At 41.0% G+C, this 16,003-nt stretch overlaps 1 protein-coding gene and 1 pseudogene across 2 annotated transcripts in view; both read right to left on the bottom strand.

The window, feature by feature from the left end:
• Nucleotides 1–16,003, bottom strand: part of SNTG1 (syntrophin gamma 1) — a 795,295-nt gene that overhangs the window by 469,799 nt on the left and 309,493 nt on the right. The gene's annotated exons all lie outside the window — the stretch shown is intronic.
• LOC120940984 lies at nucleotides 4,756–5,294 on the bottom strand (annotated as a pseudogene).

Below are 16,003 nucleotides of genomic sequence, written 5' to 3'. Positions count from 1 at the left end.
GCGTGACTCGGGGTTGATTTTTTCTACCAAAATCGGTAACCCCGAGTCACGCTCGGGGTAGATATGCAGAGCCTGCAGCGTGCGCTGGCTTACCTTGTCCCTGGATCCAGCGATGTCACCACGCTGTGTGAGCGAGCGAGACCTCGCTTGATTCACACAGCGTCCTCCTGTGCCGCCGATCTCCGTTCCCTGCGACGTTACGACGCACGGGAGCGGAGATCGGCGCCAAATTCAAAAAAGTAAACAAACACTATACATACAGTATACTGTAATCTTATAGATTACAGTACTGTATGTAAAAAAAACACACCCCCCTTGTCCCTAGTGGTCTGCCCAGTGCCCTACATGTCATTTTATATAATAAAAATCTTTCTTTCTGCCTGAAAACTGTAGATTGTCCATAGCAACCAAAAGTGTCTTTTTATGTCAAAAATGGTTTTAGATCAGCTAGAAAACAGCGATAATAAATTATAATCACTTGCATGATTGTGCGATAGCGATTTGCGGGGAAATTCGTCATAAAAAAAAAAAATTATGACAGCAACAATTCTGCAACTGAGCAAATTTCAGTGATTTTGAGTTGATTACATTATTGAATACTTTTTATTTTAATTATATTATTACTTGCTATAATTATTTATTATATTATAATTTAAAATTTTGTTTTTAAAAAAATGTCATACCCGGGATGCCTATTAGATTCTTGTTTGGTCAGATTTAAGTGAGTTATTCCTAAAAATCACAGGCCTACAGTATAAAACACCAAATTTCCTTGCAAATAATTGTACCGCTTTCAGCAAGTTTTTTCAGACAGAATCATACCGCCAGGGAGGTTAAAAGCTTTACATCAATTCAACATATAATACATAATATTCTTGCTTAATCATATACCTGAAAAAGTAGATACACATACACTCTGAAACGCGTCAGGTGCAATAATTTAAATATTCAAAATCAAATGTATGTGATGATGTTGACAACATTGTAAATATGTTTAACCACTTCGTTACCGGGCCTATTTTGGCACTGTTCTCCTTTATGTAAAAATCAAATTTTTTTTGCTAGAAAATTAATCAGAACCCCCAAACATTATATATTTTTTTTAGCAGACACCCTAGGGAATAAAATGGCGGTCATTGCAACTTTTTTTCTCGCACGGTATTTGCGCAATAATTTTTCAAACACCTTTTTTAGGGAAAAAAACAGTTTCATGAATTAAAAAATAACAAAACAGTAAAGTTAGCCCAATTTTTTTGTATAATGTGAAAGACGATGTTACGCCGAGTAAATAGATACCTAACATGTCACGCTTTAAAATTGCGCACACTCATGGAATGGCGTCAAACTTCGGTACTTAAAAATCTCCATAGGCGACGCTTTAAATTTTTTTACAGGTTACTATTTTTGAGTTACAGAGTAGCTCTAGTGATAGAATTGTTGCACACGCTCTAACGCACGCGATGATACCTCACATGTGGGGTTTGAACGGTGTTTACATATGTGGGCGGGACTTGCATGCGCGTTCGCTTCTGCACGCGAGCGACCGGGACAGGGGCGTTTTAAATTTTTTTTTTTATTATTTTATTTTATTTTTTTACTTCATTTTTTTATTTTTACACTTTTTTTGACATTTTTTTTTGATCACTTTTATTCCTATTACAAGGAATGTAAACATCCCTTGTAATAGGAATCACAGTGACAGGTCCTCTTTATGGAGAGATGTGGGGTCAATAAGACCCCACATCTCTCCTACAGGCTTACAAGCATGAAATCGGTGAAAAACATTTCACCGATTACATGCCGACAGCCGCGATTGCGGCTTTGTTTACTTCCGGGTACCGGGCGTGATGTCATAACGTCGCGCCCGGCCCTCCGACGGTCATAGAGATGACTGTGACCGTCTGGTCACCAGTCATCTCTATGGTTCAGCAACGCGCGCCGGCCGATTCGCTCTCCGGGCCCCCGATGGCACGGGAGAGCCCGGAGAAGCACCGGATGGCGGCGGGAGGGGGGGGACGTCCCCTCCCGCTGCCTAGAAGAACGATCAAGCGGCGGAACCGCCGCTTTGATCATTCTTCTGGTGCACAGAATCGCCGGCTGAAGACAGAGATATCTGAATGATGCCTGTAGCTGCAGGCATCATTCAGATATCACCACTCAAAGTCCCAGGACGTCCTACGGATCTGAAGTGGTTAAGGATGCTATGTATTTGCATATATATGTGTTTTATACATACCCCCTTTTTTATTAAAAAAAATTATAATAAACAATGTACTACTTTACATACGTTTTAAGAAATCTGTGCCTTAAAAGTCCACATAGGGGGAGTTTGTTTTTCTGCATTTCCACTGGATGTGGCACTTTAATGCTCAATATTGCCAACTTACACTTCTTTGTATATAATGAAATGTAGGTCATAGGAGTTCTTTATATTCGAGAGCTGCATTTTAATTTCAGTCTGAGACTAATAAAGACCAGTTATAACAGGTCTGTAGAACATGTTTATAGGCTTTGTTACTGTACATAAGGACCTCCAGCAAACCATAAGCATTATGCCGCGTACATACGATCATTTTTCGGGTTGTAAAAAACGCTCTAGAAAAAACTATTTTTTTTTCAACTTGATCATTAAAACGGTCTTGCCTACACACGATCGTGAAAAAAAAATGCTCTAGCAAAGCGCGGTGATGTACAACACGTACGACGGCACTATAAGGGGAAGTTCCATTCGGATGACGCCACCCTTTGGGCTGCTTTAGCTGATTTCATGTTAATAAAAGACGATTCGCGCTTTTCTGACTGTTACAGCGTAATGAATGTGCTTACTCCATTACGCACGGTAGTTTTACCAGAACGAGCGCTCCCGTCTCATAACTTGCTTCTGAGCATGCGCAGATTTTTCACGTCGTTAAAGCCCACACACGACCATTTTTTACAACCAGAAAAACGACAACGTTAAAAATGTTGTGAAAAAATAGAGCATGTTCGAAAAAAAAATTGTCCGTTTTTCAGAACCTGAAAAATGCTCTGAAGCCCACACACGATCGCTTTTAATGACATTAAAGGGGTGGTTCCCCTAAAAATAAACTTTTAACATTGCATTTCCCACATTAATCACAATTAGAATCAGCTGATTTTATTTAAAAAAAACGTCCGTATGTACCGCTTGCTATATACGTTCTCACCGCCACTTCCGGGTACGATGCTGGGGCTGGGCATTCCTAATTGATGGACAGGCATCCGACCGACGCATACATCGCCGAGATGCCGAAAGAAGCCGAACGTCGGTACGCATGCGCCGTATAGAGCCGCACCGACGTTCGGCTTTTTTCGGCATCTCGTGACGCGATGTATGCGTCGGTCGGATGCCTGTCCATCAATTAGGAACGCCCAGCCCCAGCATCGTACCCGGAAGTGGCGGTGAGAACGTATATAGCAAACGGTATGTACGAACGTTTTTTTTTAATAAAACCAGCCGATTCTAATTGTGATTAATGTGGGAAATGCAATGTTAAAAGTTTATTTTTAGGGGGAACCACCCCTTTAAAAAAAAACGTCATTTTTTAGAACCCGAAAAATGGTCGTGTGTACGCGGCATTAGAAAGAGACTGGACATGTAAATAATGTAAAATCAAATTGTCAATCAAATACTTTTAAAGGATGGTTTATTTTAGCATGCACCATGTTAATAAAATAGAAGAAAATAGCAAAGGATGGACGCAAAAGGGAACTAAGTCCAAATCCTGCACTGAACCAAAATTTCTAAATTGTACCAAACACCTGTCCCCCCTGAGACTGATTCACTTAGGTCAACTATAATATTTTGATGTATGGACAACTAACTTTTTGACCTAAGTTTCATTAACCCGAGCAGCCCCATATTTTACCAGAACAGGAATGGCCAGGTGACACATGCATCCCTTGTGCTGGAAATCCTGCAGATGTCTATAAAGATGCAGCAGCTGTATGGACAAATCCACTGCTCTCAATGTTACTTCCCTGTGGGTGAACAGTCCCTGAACACATCCAGTTTGGGGACACTCACCTGCATGCTTCCACACCCACATGGATGTCATATTGGGATACAGTGGCTGTGTCTGTGTAGCCACTGTGTCCCAGTAAACATGAATGGGAGATTGCAGTGGCCAGTTGAAAGGACACTAAACTTTGATCTAAAACAAAGTATTCTACGCAAGTCTACATTCTTCATTTTTTTGGTTATTTTTTTTTTTAGGCCTAGTACTCACGAGAGGATTTATCCGCGGATACGGTCCAGCGTTCCATTTCCGCGGATAAATCCTCTCGAGGATTTCAGCGGATTTGGATCCGATGGAGTGTACTCACCATAGGATCGAAATCCGCGCCGAAATCCCCTCGCGATGACGTGTCGCGCCGTCACCGCGATGATGACGCGGCGACGAGCGCGACGCTGTCATATAAGGAATTCCACGCATGCGTCGAATCATTACGACGCATGCGGGGGATCCCTTCGGACGGATTGATCCGGTGAGTCTGTACAGACCAGCGGATCAATCCGTTGGGATGGATTCAAGCGGATAGATTTGAAAGCATGTCTTCAAATTTTTATCCGCTTGAAATCCATCCCAGGGGATAAAAATCCGCGAAAACAGATCCGCTGGATTGTACACACCATAGAATCTATCCGCTGAAACCGATCCGCTGAGATTTTTCAGCGGATGGATTCTATCGTGTGTACGGGGCCTTAGAGTTGGTTGCATCAGACGATCCAAATGGTTAACATATTTCAAGTTCCAAGCCACCTTTCTTCCAAGAAGAAAGTAGTGAAGGGAGTTTTACTATCCTCACGGTAATCCAAAAAGCCCATAATACCCTCTGGGTCCATTGACTCTCCTGTAAAAAAATGAACATTTTTTGAAGTTTCCAAGAATTTCTTTTACTTTTTCTGCTGCTCCAGTCATGAAAAGCTGCAGGATTATTCTTTTCTAGATCACTTTTAATGGCTTTCATATAGTCTTTAATATATCGTTTGAAGGCAAATTTTGAGAAGCCACGTTCCTGAAGTTTATGGTTCATCACAATGTCAATTCCTGATACTGTTACACCATTACGTCCATCATCCTGGTACTCAGCACTCAACTTCTCTTCAGGTGATGGTCTTTCCTTCAACTTCAATATACAGCCCATTGCAGACTTCTTTGGTTGGGTAGATGTCTGAGAACATTTCATCATTGCTGATGACACATTTGTAGATGATCATGGTAATAGTAAATTGTAATTCGGCGTCACAGAGCGGCATATGGGAGATTCAGCTCCGGCTAAGGGTGCAGAGTAAAAAGGTGCAAGTCTATACTAATAACTCATTAAAAGTATTCTCTGCTATGACCTCAACCTCCTCCAAATCTTCAAATCTTTTTATTCAATTTTTTTTTGTGGCTACATTTATTCTCCATAATTATTATTATTATTATTATTCAGGATTTATATTGTGCCAACAGTTTGCACAGCACTTAACAACATGAGGGCAGGCAGTACAGTTACAGTAAGGCCCCGTACACACGAGAGGATCTATCGGCTGGAATTGATCTGCGGATCAGTTCCAGCGGATAGATCCACTGGTGTGTACAACCCAGCGGATCTTTTTCCGCGGATTTTTTTCGGGCCGACCAATTTCCAGCAGATAAATTTTTTTTAACATGCTAAGAAATCTATCCGCTGGAATCGGCTTCAGCGGATCGATCCGGTGGTCTGTACAGACTAACCCGGATCGATCCGTCCAATTCCCTCCCTCGCATGCGTCGTAATGATTCGACGCATGCGTGGGTATCCTTATATGACAGCGTCGCGCACGTCGCCGCGTCATCATCGCGGCGACGGCGCGACACGTCATCGTGATGGGATTTCGGCGCGGATTTTGATCCGATGGTGAGTACACTCAATCGGATCCAAATCCACGGAAATCCTCGAGAGGATTTATCCGCGGATACGGTCCGGCGGACCGTATCCGCGGATCAATCCTCTCGTCTGTACCCGGCATAACAGTTCAATACTGGAGGAATCAGAAGGCCCTGCTCATTAAGGCTTACAGGAGGGAAGGTCATGTGATACAAAAGGGGATAACTGTTGGGGATGGAGAAAATTAAAGTAAAGTTGTTAGGTCGAGGCAGGAAAGGCTTCTCTGAAGTAAAACGTTTTCAGGGTTTGCCTAAAAGTGGATACAGTAGGATATAGACAGACAGATTGGGGTAGGGATTCCTAAAGGATGGGAGAGGTTCAGGAGAAGTCCTGGAGGCAAGCATGGGAGGAGGTGACTCATTGTATGTAGGAACTATAAGATTTGTAGTGTGTATAGACCAGTGCACATGACTGTAACTGTACTGTAACGGGTACTGCTCCAAACAAATGGAGATGAGTTGGAAAAGGAAACGTTTGCAGAGAATGTTACAAAGAGGCAGAAAAACAACACAATAAGAAATAATTTTCATAAAAAAGAAACATGAAAAAGAAACAGGGACATAGTGGGGCTGATTTACCAAGCCTTTGCTCCATGACATTAATAAAGGAATTGTCAAAAACCGGCTATTGTCTTTTTTTACATTTTTGACACTTTTTTTGGTGAAATGGTAGAGGTACAATGTATCCCATTACCATTTCACACAGGGGGGGCGGGATCTGGGGGTCCCCTTTGTTAAAGGGGTCTTCCAGATTCCGATAAGCCCCCTGCCCGCAGACCCCCACAACCACCGGCCAGGGTTGTGGGGATGAGGCCCTTGTCCCCATCAACATGGGGACAAGGTGCTTTGGGGGGGACCCTAAAGCATCCTCCCCATGTTGAGGGCATGTGTATGTTGAGGGCATGGTACGGTTTAGGAGAGGGGGGGCTCTCTCGTCCCCCCCTCTTTTCTGTGGCCGGCCAGGTTGCGTGCTCGGATAAGGAGTCTAGTGTGGATTTTTGGGGGAACTCCACGCCATTTTTTTTCAAAAATGTGGGGTGGAGTTCCCCTTAAAATCCATACCAGACCTGAAGGGCCATTTTAAAAATAAAAAAAGCATTGATACATGTCCCCAAACACTTTTTAGGACAAAAACTAGCATATTAACCTTTAAAATTAACACTTTTGATTTCTCCCATAGGCTTTACATATTTATTATTGCATTGCGCCCTCTGCTGCGCTGGTTCATGCGCCTAATTAAGTATTCATCCGGCGTGCCAATAAAGCCATGAACGGTGCAGCACATTGTTTTTAGTAAATCAGCCCCTATGTATTGTTTTGTATGGATTTTTTTATTTATTTTTTAATAAGAACAAGAAGGCAATCTGAGAGAGCACCATTGCAAGCTTAAATATGCTCTTCAGAGTTCATTCTTGATGTAAACACATACCAAACAGCTATGCAAATTAGGAAAGTTTAGGATTTATTTACATTAAATTGGGCACTCAATGTTATTTTTCTGTGCTAATGTTTTATATATACAACATACAAATAGTAGCGCTAAAATTATGATGATAAAAAATCAAATGACTGATATATAGAAAAGGGGAGGGGGAAGTCCAAATGAAAGTGAAAGAAACTTAATTAGTGAGTAAACCAAGCGTATATTTCCAATATCAGATAACTGCTAAATAAAACCAAAAGAGTAAAAAATCCAAATATATGTGGTGAAAGAAAACTTGATTGATGTGTGAACACAGTGAGTGATGTCAAATCAATGGTGATTCTCTCTTGAACGTGAAGAACACTGGTAATGAACCCGCCACCAATAAAGCAGAGGCTTACCAAATATATAGAACCCAAGTGAGCCTACGCCCAGAGGGTCAAAAAAGCTGGATGTATACAAAGGCTGTATCAGGATAGTACCGCCAAGATGGAGGAAGATGTTCAATGTTTAAAGATGGTCACTCTCAAATGGTCAAACCATAACACTGATGTATGTAGAAAGGTAAACAAAAGAGGCACATAGCATAATACCGTAGGCACTGAGTTTTAATAATGGTTATAAACACTTACATGAAAGTGGAAATAAAACAGCATATCGATCAATATGTGCGTGGCAGCAGTGGAATCACCCGATGCGTTTCACAAAAACTTGCTTCGTCTGGGGTCTGGGCGTAGGCTCACTTGGGTTCTATATATTTCGTAAGCCTCTGCTTTATTAGCGGCGGGTTCATTGTTCTTCACGTTCAAGAGAGAATCACCATTGATTTGACATCACTCACTGTGTTCACACATCAATCAAGTTTTCTTTCACCACATATATTTGGATTTTTTCCTCTTTTGGTTTTGTTTATCAGTTATCTGATATTGGAACTATACGCTTGGTTTACTCACTAATCAAGTTTCTTTCACTTTTATTTGGACTCCCCCCCCCCTTTTCTATATATCAGTCATTTGATCAACATTTTAGCGCTACTATTTGTATGTTGTATTTGTTTTATTCCACTGTTCACTGGTTTTTGTAGCTGCTTATTCACTAGTTAGCGCAGATTTATTTTGTTTTCTAATGTTTTATATACAAAAATAATTATATGAGTAACAGTGTATGTTCCAATATTATAACGGTATTTAAACCTTGATCTTCTATGCATTCATAAAAAAATAAAACTTGTTATGGGAGAAGACTGCAAATAACTAAAATGCTGTGTTTCTACCAAATTAACATTAGGTAGAAGGGAAAAAAAACAACATCAATATGTTCAAGACCAAGTCTGTGTAACTAGAGGACAATCAATTGACAATATTTGCATATTCTCATTTAATATGCATAACATTACTGTCATGACCTTTCTTTTTTAATTTCATTTGTTTTTCTATAGAGAAAAGGAAATCTATTAATAAGGTAAACCTATCACGAGAGAAATATGAGGCTCAATATGATAAAAATCTAATTTTAAAACTCTAGGCAAAAATTCCTTGCAGAGTGCAACTGCATTTGCAAAGTAAACAGTCTATCTGCCTAGTAAATCAACCCCAATGATACATTTTATGTGTGTATAAAAGGAATTCAAACATTTCTCTATCTTTACTGATCAGTATACTTAGGCTGGGTCATTGAATCAGAGAGCACTGAAGCTAATATGTCAGATAAGCCATTAGCTTGATCAGCATTGATATCCATCATTTTTGCCTGACATGTTTACCTATGCAATTCTAAAATATGATGTAGGGTTTAAGATATATTATATATATATATATATATATATATATATATATATATATATATATATATATATATATATATATATATATACATACACACACATATACTATATTGTCTAAAGGATTGGAACACCTGCCTTTACACACACACAAACTTTAATGGCTTTCCAGTCTTAGTCCGTAGGGTTCAGTACTGAGTTGGCCCACCTTTTGCAACTATAACAGCTTAAACTCTTCTGGGAAGGCTGTCCACAAGGTTTAGAAGTGTCTATGGGAATGTTTGACTATTCTTCCAGAAGCACATTTGTAAGATCAGGAACTGATGTTTGTCAAGAAAGTCCGGCTCCCAGTCTCCATTTATCCCAAAGGTTCTATCTGATTGATAAATAAAACAAAAAAAACGCGCTGCCACAACACAGTCCTCAGGCAGCGGCTAGCGTGTGATAACAGAAAAAATTACAATATAGAAAAGGCGCGGCTTTTCTATATTGTAATTCTATCTGATTGATGTCAGGACTCTGTGTAGGCCAGACAATTTCCTCCACCCCAAACTCACTCATCCATGTCTTTATGAACCTTCATTTGTGCACTGGTGCACAGTCATGCTGGAACAGGAAGGAGCCATCCCCAAACTGTTCCCACAAAGTTGAGAGCATGCCATTGTCCAAAATGTCTTGGTACTTACTGGAACTAAGAAACCAAGCACAAACCCCTGAAAAACAACCTCACACCATAATCCCCCATTCACCAAATGAGTTGGACCAGTGCACAAATCAAGATCCATAAAGACATGGATAAGCAAGTTTGGTGTGAAGGAACTTGACTGGCCTGAACAGAGTCCTGACCTTAACCTGATAGAACACCTCTGGGATGAATTAGAGAGGAAACTGGGAGGCAGGCCTTCCCGTCCAACATCAGTGCCTGACCTCATAAATGTGCTTCTGTAAGAATAGTAAAACATTCCCATAGACACTCCTAAAAACCTTGTGGACAGCCTTCCCAGAAGAGTTGAAGCTGTTATGGCTGCAAAGGGTGGACCAACTCAATATTGACCCCTCTGGACTAAGACTGGGTTGCCATCAATGTTCATCTGCGTGTGAAGGCAGGTGTCCCAATACTTCTGACTATATAGTGTGTGGCCCGGATTCACAGACAGCAGCGCACATTTATCCCGCCGTAGCGCATCTCCTTTACGCTACGCAGACGCAGCGCAGAGAGGCAAGCATGGAATTCGCAAAGCATTTCCTCCCAAAACTGCGCTGGGTTTCCTATTCGTAAACCGGCGTAGGTGGAAGTAGGCGTGAGCCATGCTAATGAGGCGTGACCCCATGCAAATGATGGTCCAAGCGCCAGACAGATACGTATCACCAACTGTGCATGCGCTGGGACGTGGACGCATCGTTCTGCGCATGCTCAGAATCATGTCGGAACAACTGCCTAAGTTACGCCAGATCACTGCCTACGGCGTGAACGTAACCTACGCCCAGCCATATTCACGTCCAACGTAAACTACGTGAAATAGGCCGGCTTGGGTTCCCTGGTGCAGCCCTTTGCATGGATGCTGCTCAGTTACACCTCCTTTATGGGGCATAACTTTGCGCCGTACGTACAACTTATGCGCACCAGTCGTAGCCTGCGTCGGGTGCAAGTACGATCGTGAATCGGCGTATCTCCCTCATTTACATATTTGAATAAAAAATAAATGGGAGCGCCACATGCGTCCAGCGTAAATATGCGCCTACTCTACGCCGGCGTAGGCAAGTTACGTCGGTGGAATGAAGCCTGTTTTTAGGCGTATCTTAGTTTTGTGGGCCCGGCGCAGATACGACGGCGCATATTTGCACTTAGGTGGCGTATCTCAAGATACGTTGGCGCAAGTGCTTTGTGAATCCGGGCCTGTGTGTATATATATATATATATCTGTGTGTAAATGTGTGTGTGTGTATATATATATATATATATATATATATAATCCTTGCAACATTGCTAAAATATTTAATTACTAAAAGGAAAGCAGAGTTGTTGGATTCTTTGAAGTTTAACAAAAAAAGGTTGCGATTTCTATTAGTTCTAACACATCTTTTTTCCTTTTTTTTCTCCTAAGCAATCACATATACATGTCTCCCAGAGCTAGTTTCTTACAAACCCCAAATTACAATCAATTGCCTTTACAATCCAGAAACATGCTCCAAAACCAAAATGACTTTGACCTTTCAGACATGTTCCTAAGTAGATTTGTTGTGTATAAATCCACAGGAGGCTGACCGATCTGCAGGCTTATCGTTAACAAAAGTAAAGATTGCAGTCTAAGTACTAGCAAAGGATAAGCAGCATAGTCCACCAATGTATCTACAACATATGCTATAAACGCATCTATCTGCTTATGCTTTATTTTCACTTGAAGCTTAGACCGCTTTCCTAAGAAACACTAAATTGAAATGTACGTATCTAAAGATTAGCTGAGCTAAGCAACAAACAAAATAGCTACATGGTTCTAATGATATTTATGTGCCACACTTGAAGAGATGGCTGGGCAGTAAATTAGAAATGCGCAGTACAGCTTTACCTGATGAGAAGATAAAAGGTGATGCAAGTCAAAATTACATCAAAGTGAAACCTATGGGCACAATATACTTAGAAAGTGTCTCTTACATGTCATAGCAGGAAATGATAAGGAATCATAAAAATTTAAAATTATAAATGGAAAAATTGCGAGAAATTGTTATAAAATATATCCAATAAAATCAAATTTCATCATAAATGTATGCCAAAATGTATTCTGCTACATGTAAAATAATCCCAATAAAATATATTAATTGGTTTATGTGAAATTTATAGCGTCTACATTTATACTCGTCTCATTTCTTTTGGCCCTTAAAATGGCAGGAGAATACAAATACGTCCCCAAATTATCCTTTTTTGTAAAGTTGACAGTCTGAGCTATTTAGTAGAAGGCATGATGAGTTTTTTGAAGTTGTCATTTTTTTGTCACAATATTTGGGAAAAGGAAAAAATAAAATAAAATTAATGATCAGGGATTTTTTTTTTACACTGATATTGCTTATACACTAATGATCACAGTTAAAGCAATAGTTTTAGCTTTCATTATTGGGTTAAAATTCATGAACAGCTTGCTTATGATTGTGATCTGTGATTGGCCACTAGATACAGGTAGCCAGGTACCATGTGATTGCTGTGGGCCAGAGTGATCATAGATCACAACGGTAAGCAAGCTGTTCATGTTTGGAAATCCATTCATGACAGTTTGTTTACATTGTTATCATGTAATCGCTATGACAAATCATAGTGATCACATGATACCCTGTACTCAGTTACTGGGCATGAAGCTTGTTTCTAACCTGGAACAGGAGGGATGACGTACAGGTACGTCATCCAGCCTGCCCATGATGTCTGCCCGCAAAGCCTGCCCGTAATGCCCACTCAAAGTAAATGTACTGTGGGTGGTCCAGAAGCAGTTAAAGTGGACCTGAACTCACAAAGAATATTTTTCTACATTATAGGAAGTATTAAGGAATGTTAATTAGGCCTAAGCAGTACACTAAAAATGGAACCTTTTGTCTTAAATAATTAAAGACTAGGCCTATTCTAACACTTTTCTCCTACATGTAAAGATCAGTATTTTTTTGCTAGAAAATTACTTAGAACCCCCAAATGTTAAATATTCTTTTAAAGTAGAGGCCATAGTTAAAAAAAAAGGTGTAGCACTTTTTTTTGTCACATGGTATGACACAGTAATAATGAATTTTAATGCACAAAACATAATATAATATCCAATTGTTTGGTAAAATATAAAAGATGATGTATCGCTGAGTAAATAGATACCAAACATATCACACTTTAAAATTGTGGATGCCCGGGGAACAGTGACAAACTACATAAATTATATTAATTATAAATTATATTATCCATAGGCTATGCTTTAAAAGCCTTTACAAGTTACTATTTTGGATTGACACAGTAGGTCTGCCGCTAGAATTATTGCTCTTGGTCGGACATGTGTGGTATGATTGCTGTTTACATTCTGACCCCAGACCAACACATGCATTTGCCTTTGCCTGCAAACACGGGGAACGGGTGGTATTTAAAAAAAAAAAATTAAGTGATTTATTTATTTTTCATTCATACACTGTACCTTTTTTTAAAAACGGCAGTTTTTTCGGGAGCAGTGAATTTAATAATGCTAAAAGTGAAACAATAAAAGTGAAATATTACTTTAAATTTTGTACCTAGGGGGGTGTAAAGTTAGCATGTGAAATAGCGCATGTTTCCATTACATAGAACTGTCCCTGCACAAAGTGTCATTTCTGAAAGGAAAAAAAGCCTTTTAAAACCGCCTTTGCGGCTATAATGAATTGTCGGCTCTGGCAATTCAGAGCGAATTCATTCATAAAAAAAAACAAAATAGCGTGGGGGTCCCCCCAAATTCCATTACCAGGCCCTTCAGGTCTGGAATGGATATTAAGGGGAACCCCGCCATCAATTTAAAAACAAAATGATGTGGGGTTCCCCCCAAATATCCATTCCAGACCCTTCAGGTCTGGTGTGGATTTTAAGGGGAACTCCACCCCAAATTTGAAAAAAAAAATGGCGTGGAGTTCCCTTAAAAATTCACACCAGACCCCTTATCCAAGCACGTTAACCTGGCCGGCCGCAGAAAAGAGGGGGGGACAGAGTGCGGCCCCCCCTCTCCTGAACCGTACCAGGCCACATGCCCTCAACAGTGGGGAAGACTGGGCTTCCCCAGTGACGTAGCAGAGGGTGCGTCAGAGGGTGCGGGGTCATGTGATGGGTGGCCCTGCCTCCCCTATATAAGAAATGTCACAGCTTCAGCCGCTCATTCGCTGGGCTGTGTCCAGCGGTGAGAGGAGGTCGACGATGCTGCGCTCTGGATGGATGGATGGGTCTTCTCATCGCTGGACCGGAGATCACCCGCACCCGTCGCTGGATTCAGACAACGTTGGAGCAGGAATGAGTGTCACCGCTAAATTTTTTTTCTTTTCTTTTTATTAATAAAGGACTTTTTTCTATGGTGTGTTTTTTTTTAACTATTTACACTTGCTTCGTGAAATGGTAGGGGTAAAATGTACCCCATTACCAATTCACAGGCAGGATCTGGGGGTCCCCTTTGTTAAAGGGGTCTTCCAGATTCTGATAAGCCCCCCCCGCCCGTAGACCCCCACAACCACCGGGCAAGGGTTGTGGGGATGAGGCCCTTGTCCCCATCAACATGATGTGAAGGGTCTGGAATGGATATTTGGGGGGAACCACACGTAATTTTTTTTAAATTGACGGCGGGGTTCCCCTTAATATCCATTCCGGACCTGAAGGGCCTGGTAATGGAATTTGGGGGGACCCCAAAGCTATTTTTTTTTTATGAATGAATCCGCTCTGAATTGCCAGAGCCGACAATTCATTATAGCCGCAAAGTCGGTTTTAAAATACTTTTTTTCCTTCCAGAAATGACACTTTGTGCAGGGACAGTTCTATGTAAGGGAAACGCGCTATTTCACATGCTAACTTTACACCCCCCAGGTACGAAATTTTAAGTAATATTTCACTTTTATTGTTTCACTTTTAGCATTATTAAATTCACTGCTCCCGAAAAAAACACAGTTTTTAAAACTTTTTTTGCATTGATACATGTCCCCTGGGACAGGACCCAGGTCCCCAAACACTTTTTAGGACAATAACTTGCATATTAGCCTTTAAAATTAGCACTTTAGATTTATCCCATAGACTTTAACAGGGTGTTCCGCAGCTTTTTGAATTTGCCGCTAACACCCCTAATTGTTCGTTGTTCGCCGAACAGGCGAACAGGCAATGCTCGAGTCGAACATGAGTTTGACTCGAACTCGAAGCTCATCCCTACTCATCGCTTTCTGTTTCTTAGACAATATAGATGATCGGGGCCATGCTGGCTGCAATCCTTGGGTTTCCCAGTGGGACAGAAGAGCCTGGGGAGGGGGAGAAGGGAGTAGGAGGGGGCTACCCCTTTCTGGCACTTATAAATGCAATGCATTGGTTATTCAGCTGCTAGGATTACTTTTAAAAGAAAGCGTTCCACCTGTTGTAAAAATTATACCAAGCTGATGCCTGCAGCTGCAGGCATTATCCCGGTATAACTACTCAAAGCGGGTGACATACCAGTAGGTCGCCTGGAATTCAGTGTTTAAAGACCTCCTCTAAATACCAGTGCACTTGCTAATATGTAAGTGTGCCTAGGCACTTGTGTTCTGTAGTCTCCTAGCTGTATATCTACAGTTTTAAATCTAAGGTGCTACTGCTTCAGACGTCTCACAAGATTTGAAGTTAGATTTGGTGTCATTGCTATGCTGCATATTCTTCTTCTTGCTGGAGGGTCATCCATGAGGAAGCAGAAATCACAAAAATCACTGCAACAATACAGATACATAAAAGAGAAAAGCATAGTAAGGCATTTGTAAAGAAAGATCAGCTTCAGGGTGACCCCAGGAGATACCAGTCCTTTGATTTCTGCTTGGCCCTTTTGGGAGCAGCTTTTATGCCACGTACACACGACCATTTTTAATGGTCTAGAAAAAACAACGTTTTTTTCAACCCCATTATTGTTAATCTGGCCTTGCCTACACACGATCGTGAAAAAAAATGCTCTAGTAAAGCGCGGTGACGAACAACACGTACGACAGCACTATAAAGGGGAAGTACCATGCGGATGGCGCCACCCTTGGGGCTGCTTTTGCTGATTTTGTGTTGGTAAAAGTTTGGTGAGAGACGATTCGCACTTTTCAGTCTGTTACAGCGTGATGAATGTGCTATCTCCATTACGAACGCAAGTTTTACCAGAACGAGCGCTCCCGTCTCATAAC

This window comes from Rana temporaria, chromosome 5 (assembly GCF_905171775.1).
Source record: "Rana temporaria chromosome 5, aRanTem1.1, whole genome shotgun sequence".
Taxonomy (NCBI): domain Eukaryota; kingdom Metazoa; phylum Chordata; class Amphibia; order Anura; family Ranidae; genus Rana; species Rana temporaria.
The sequence above is the reverse complement of the archived record's forward strand: the minus strand, read 5'-3'. Positions and strand labels throughout refer to the sequence as shown.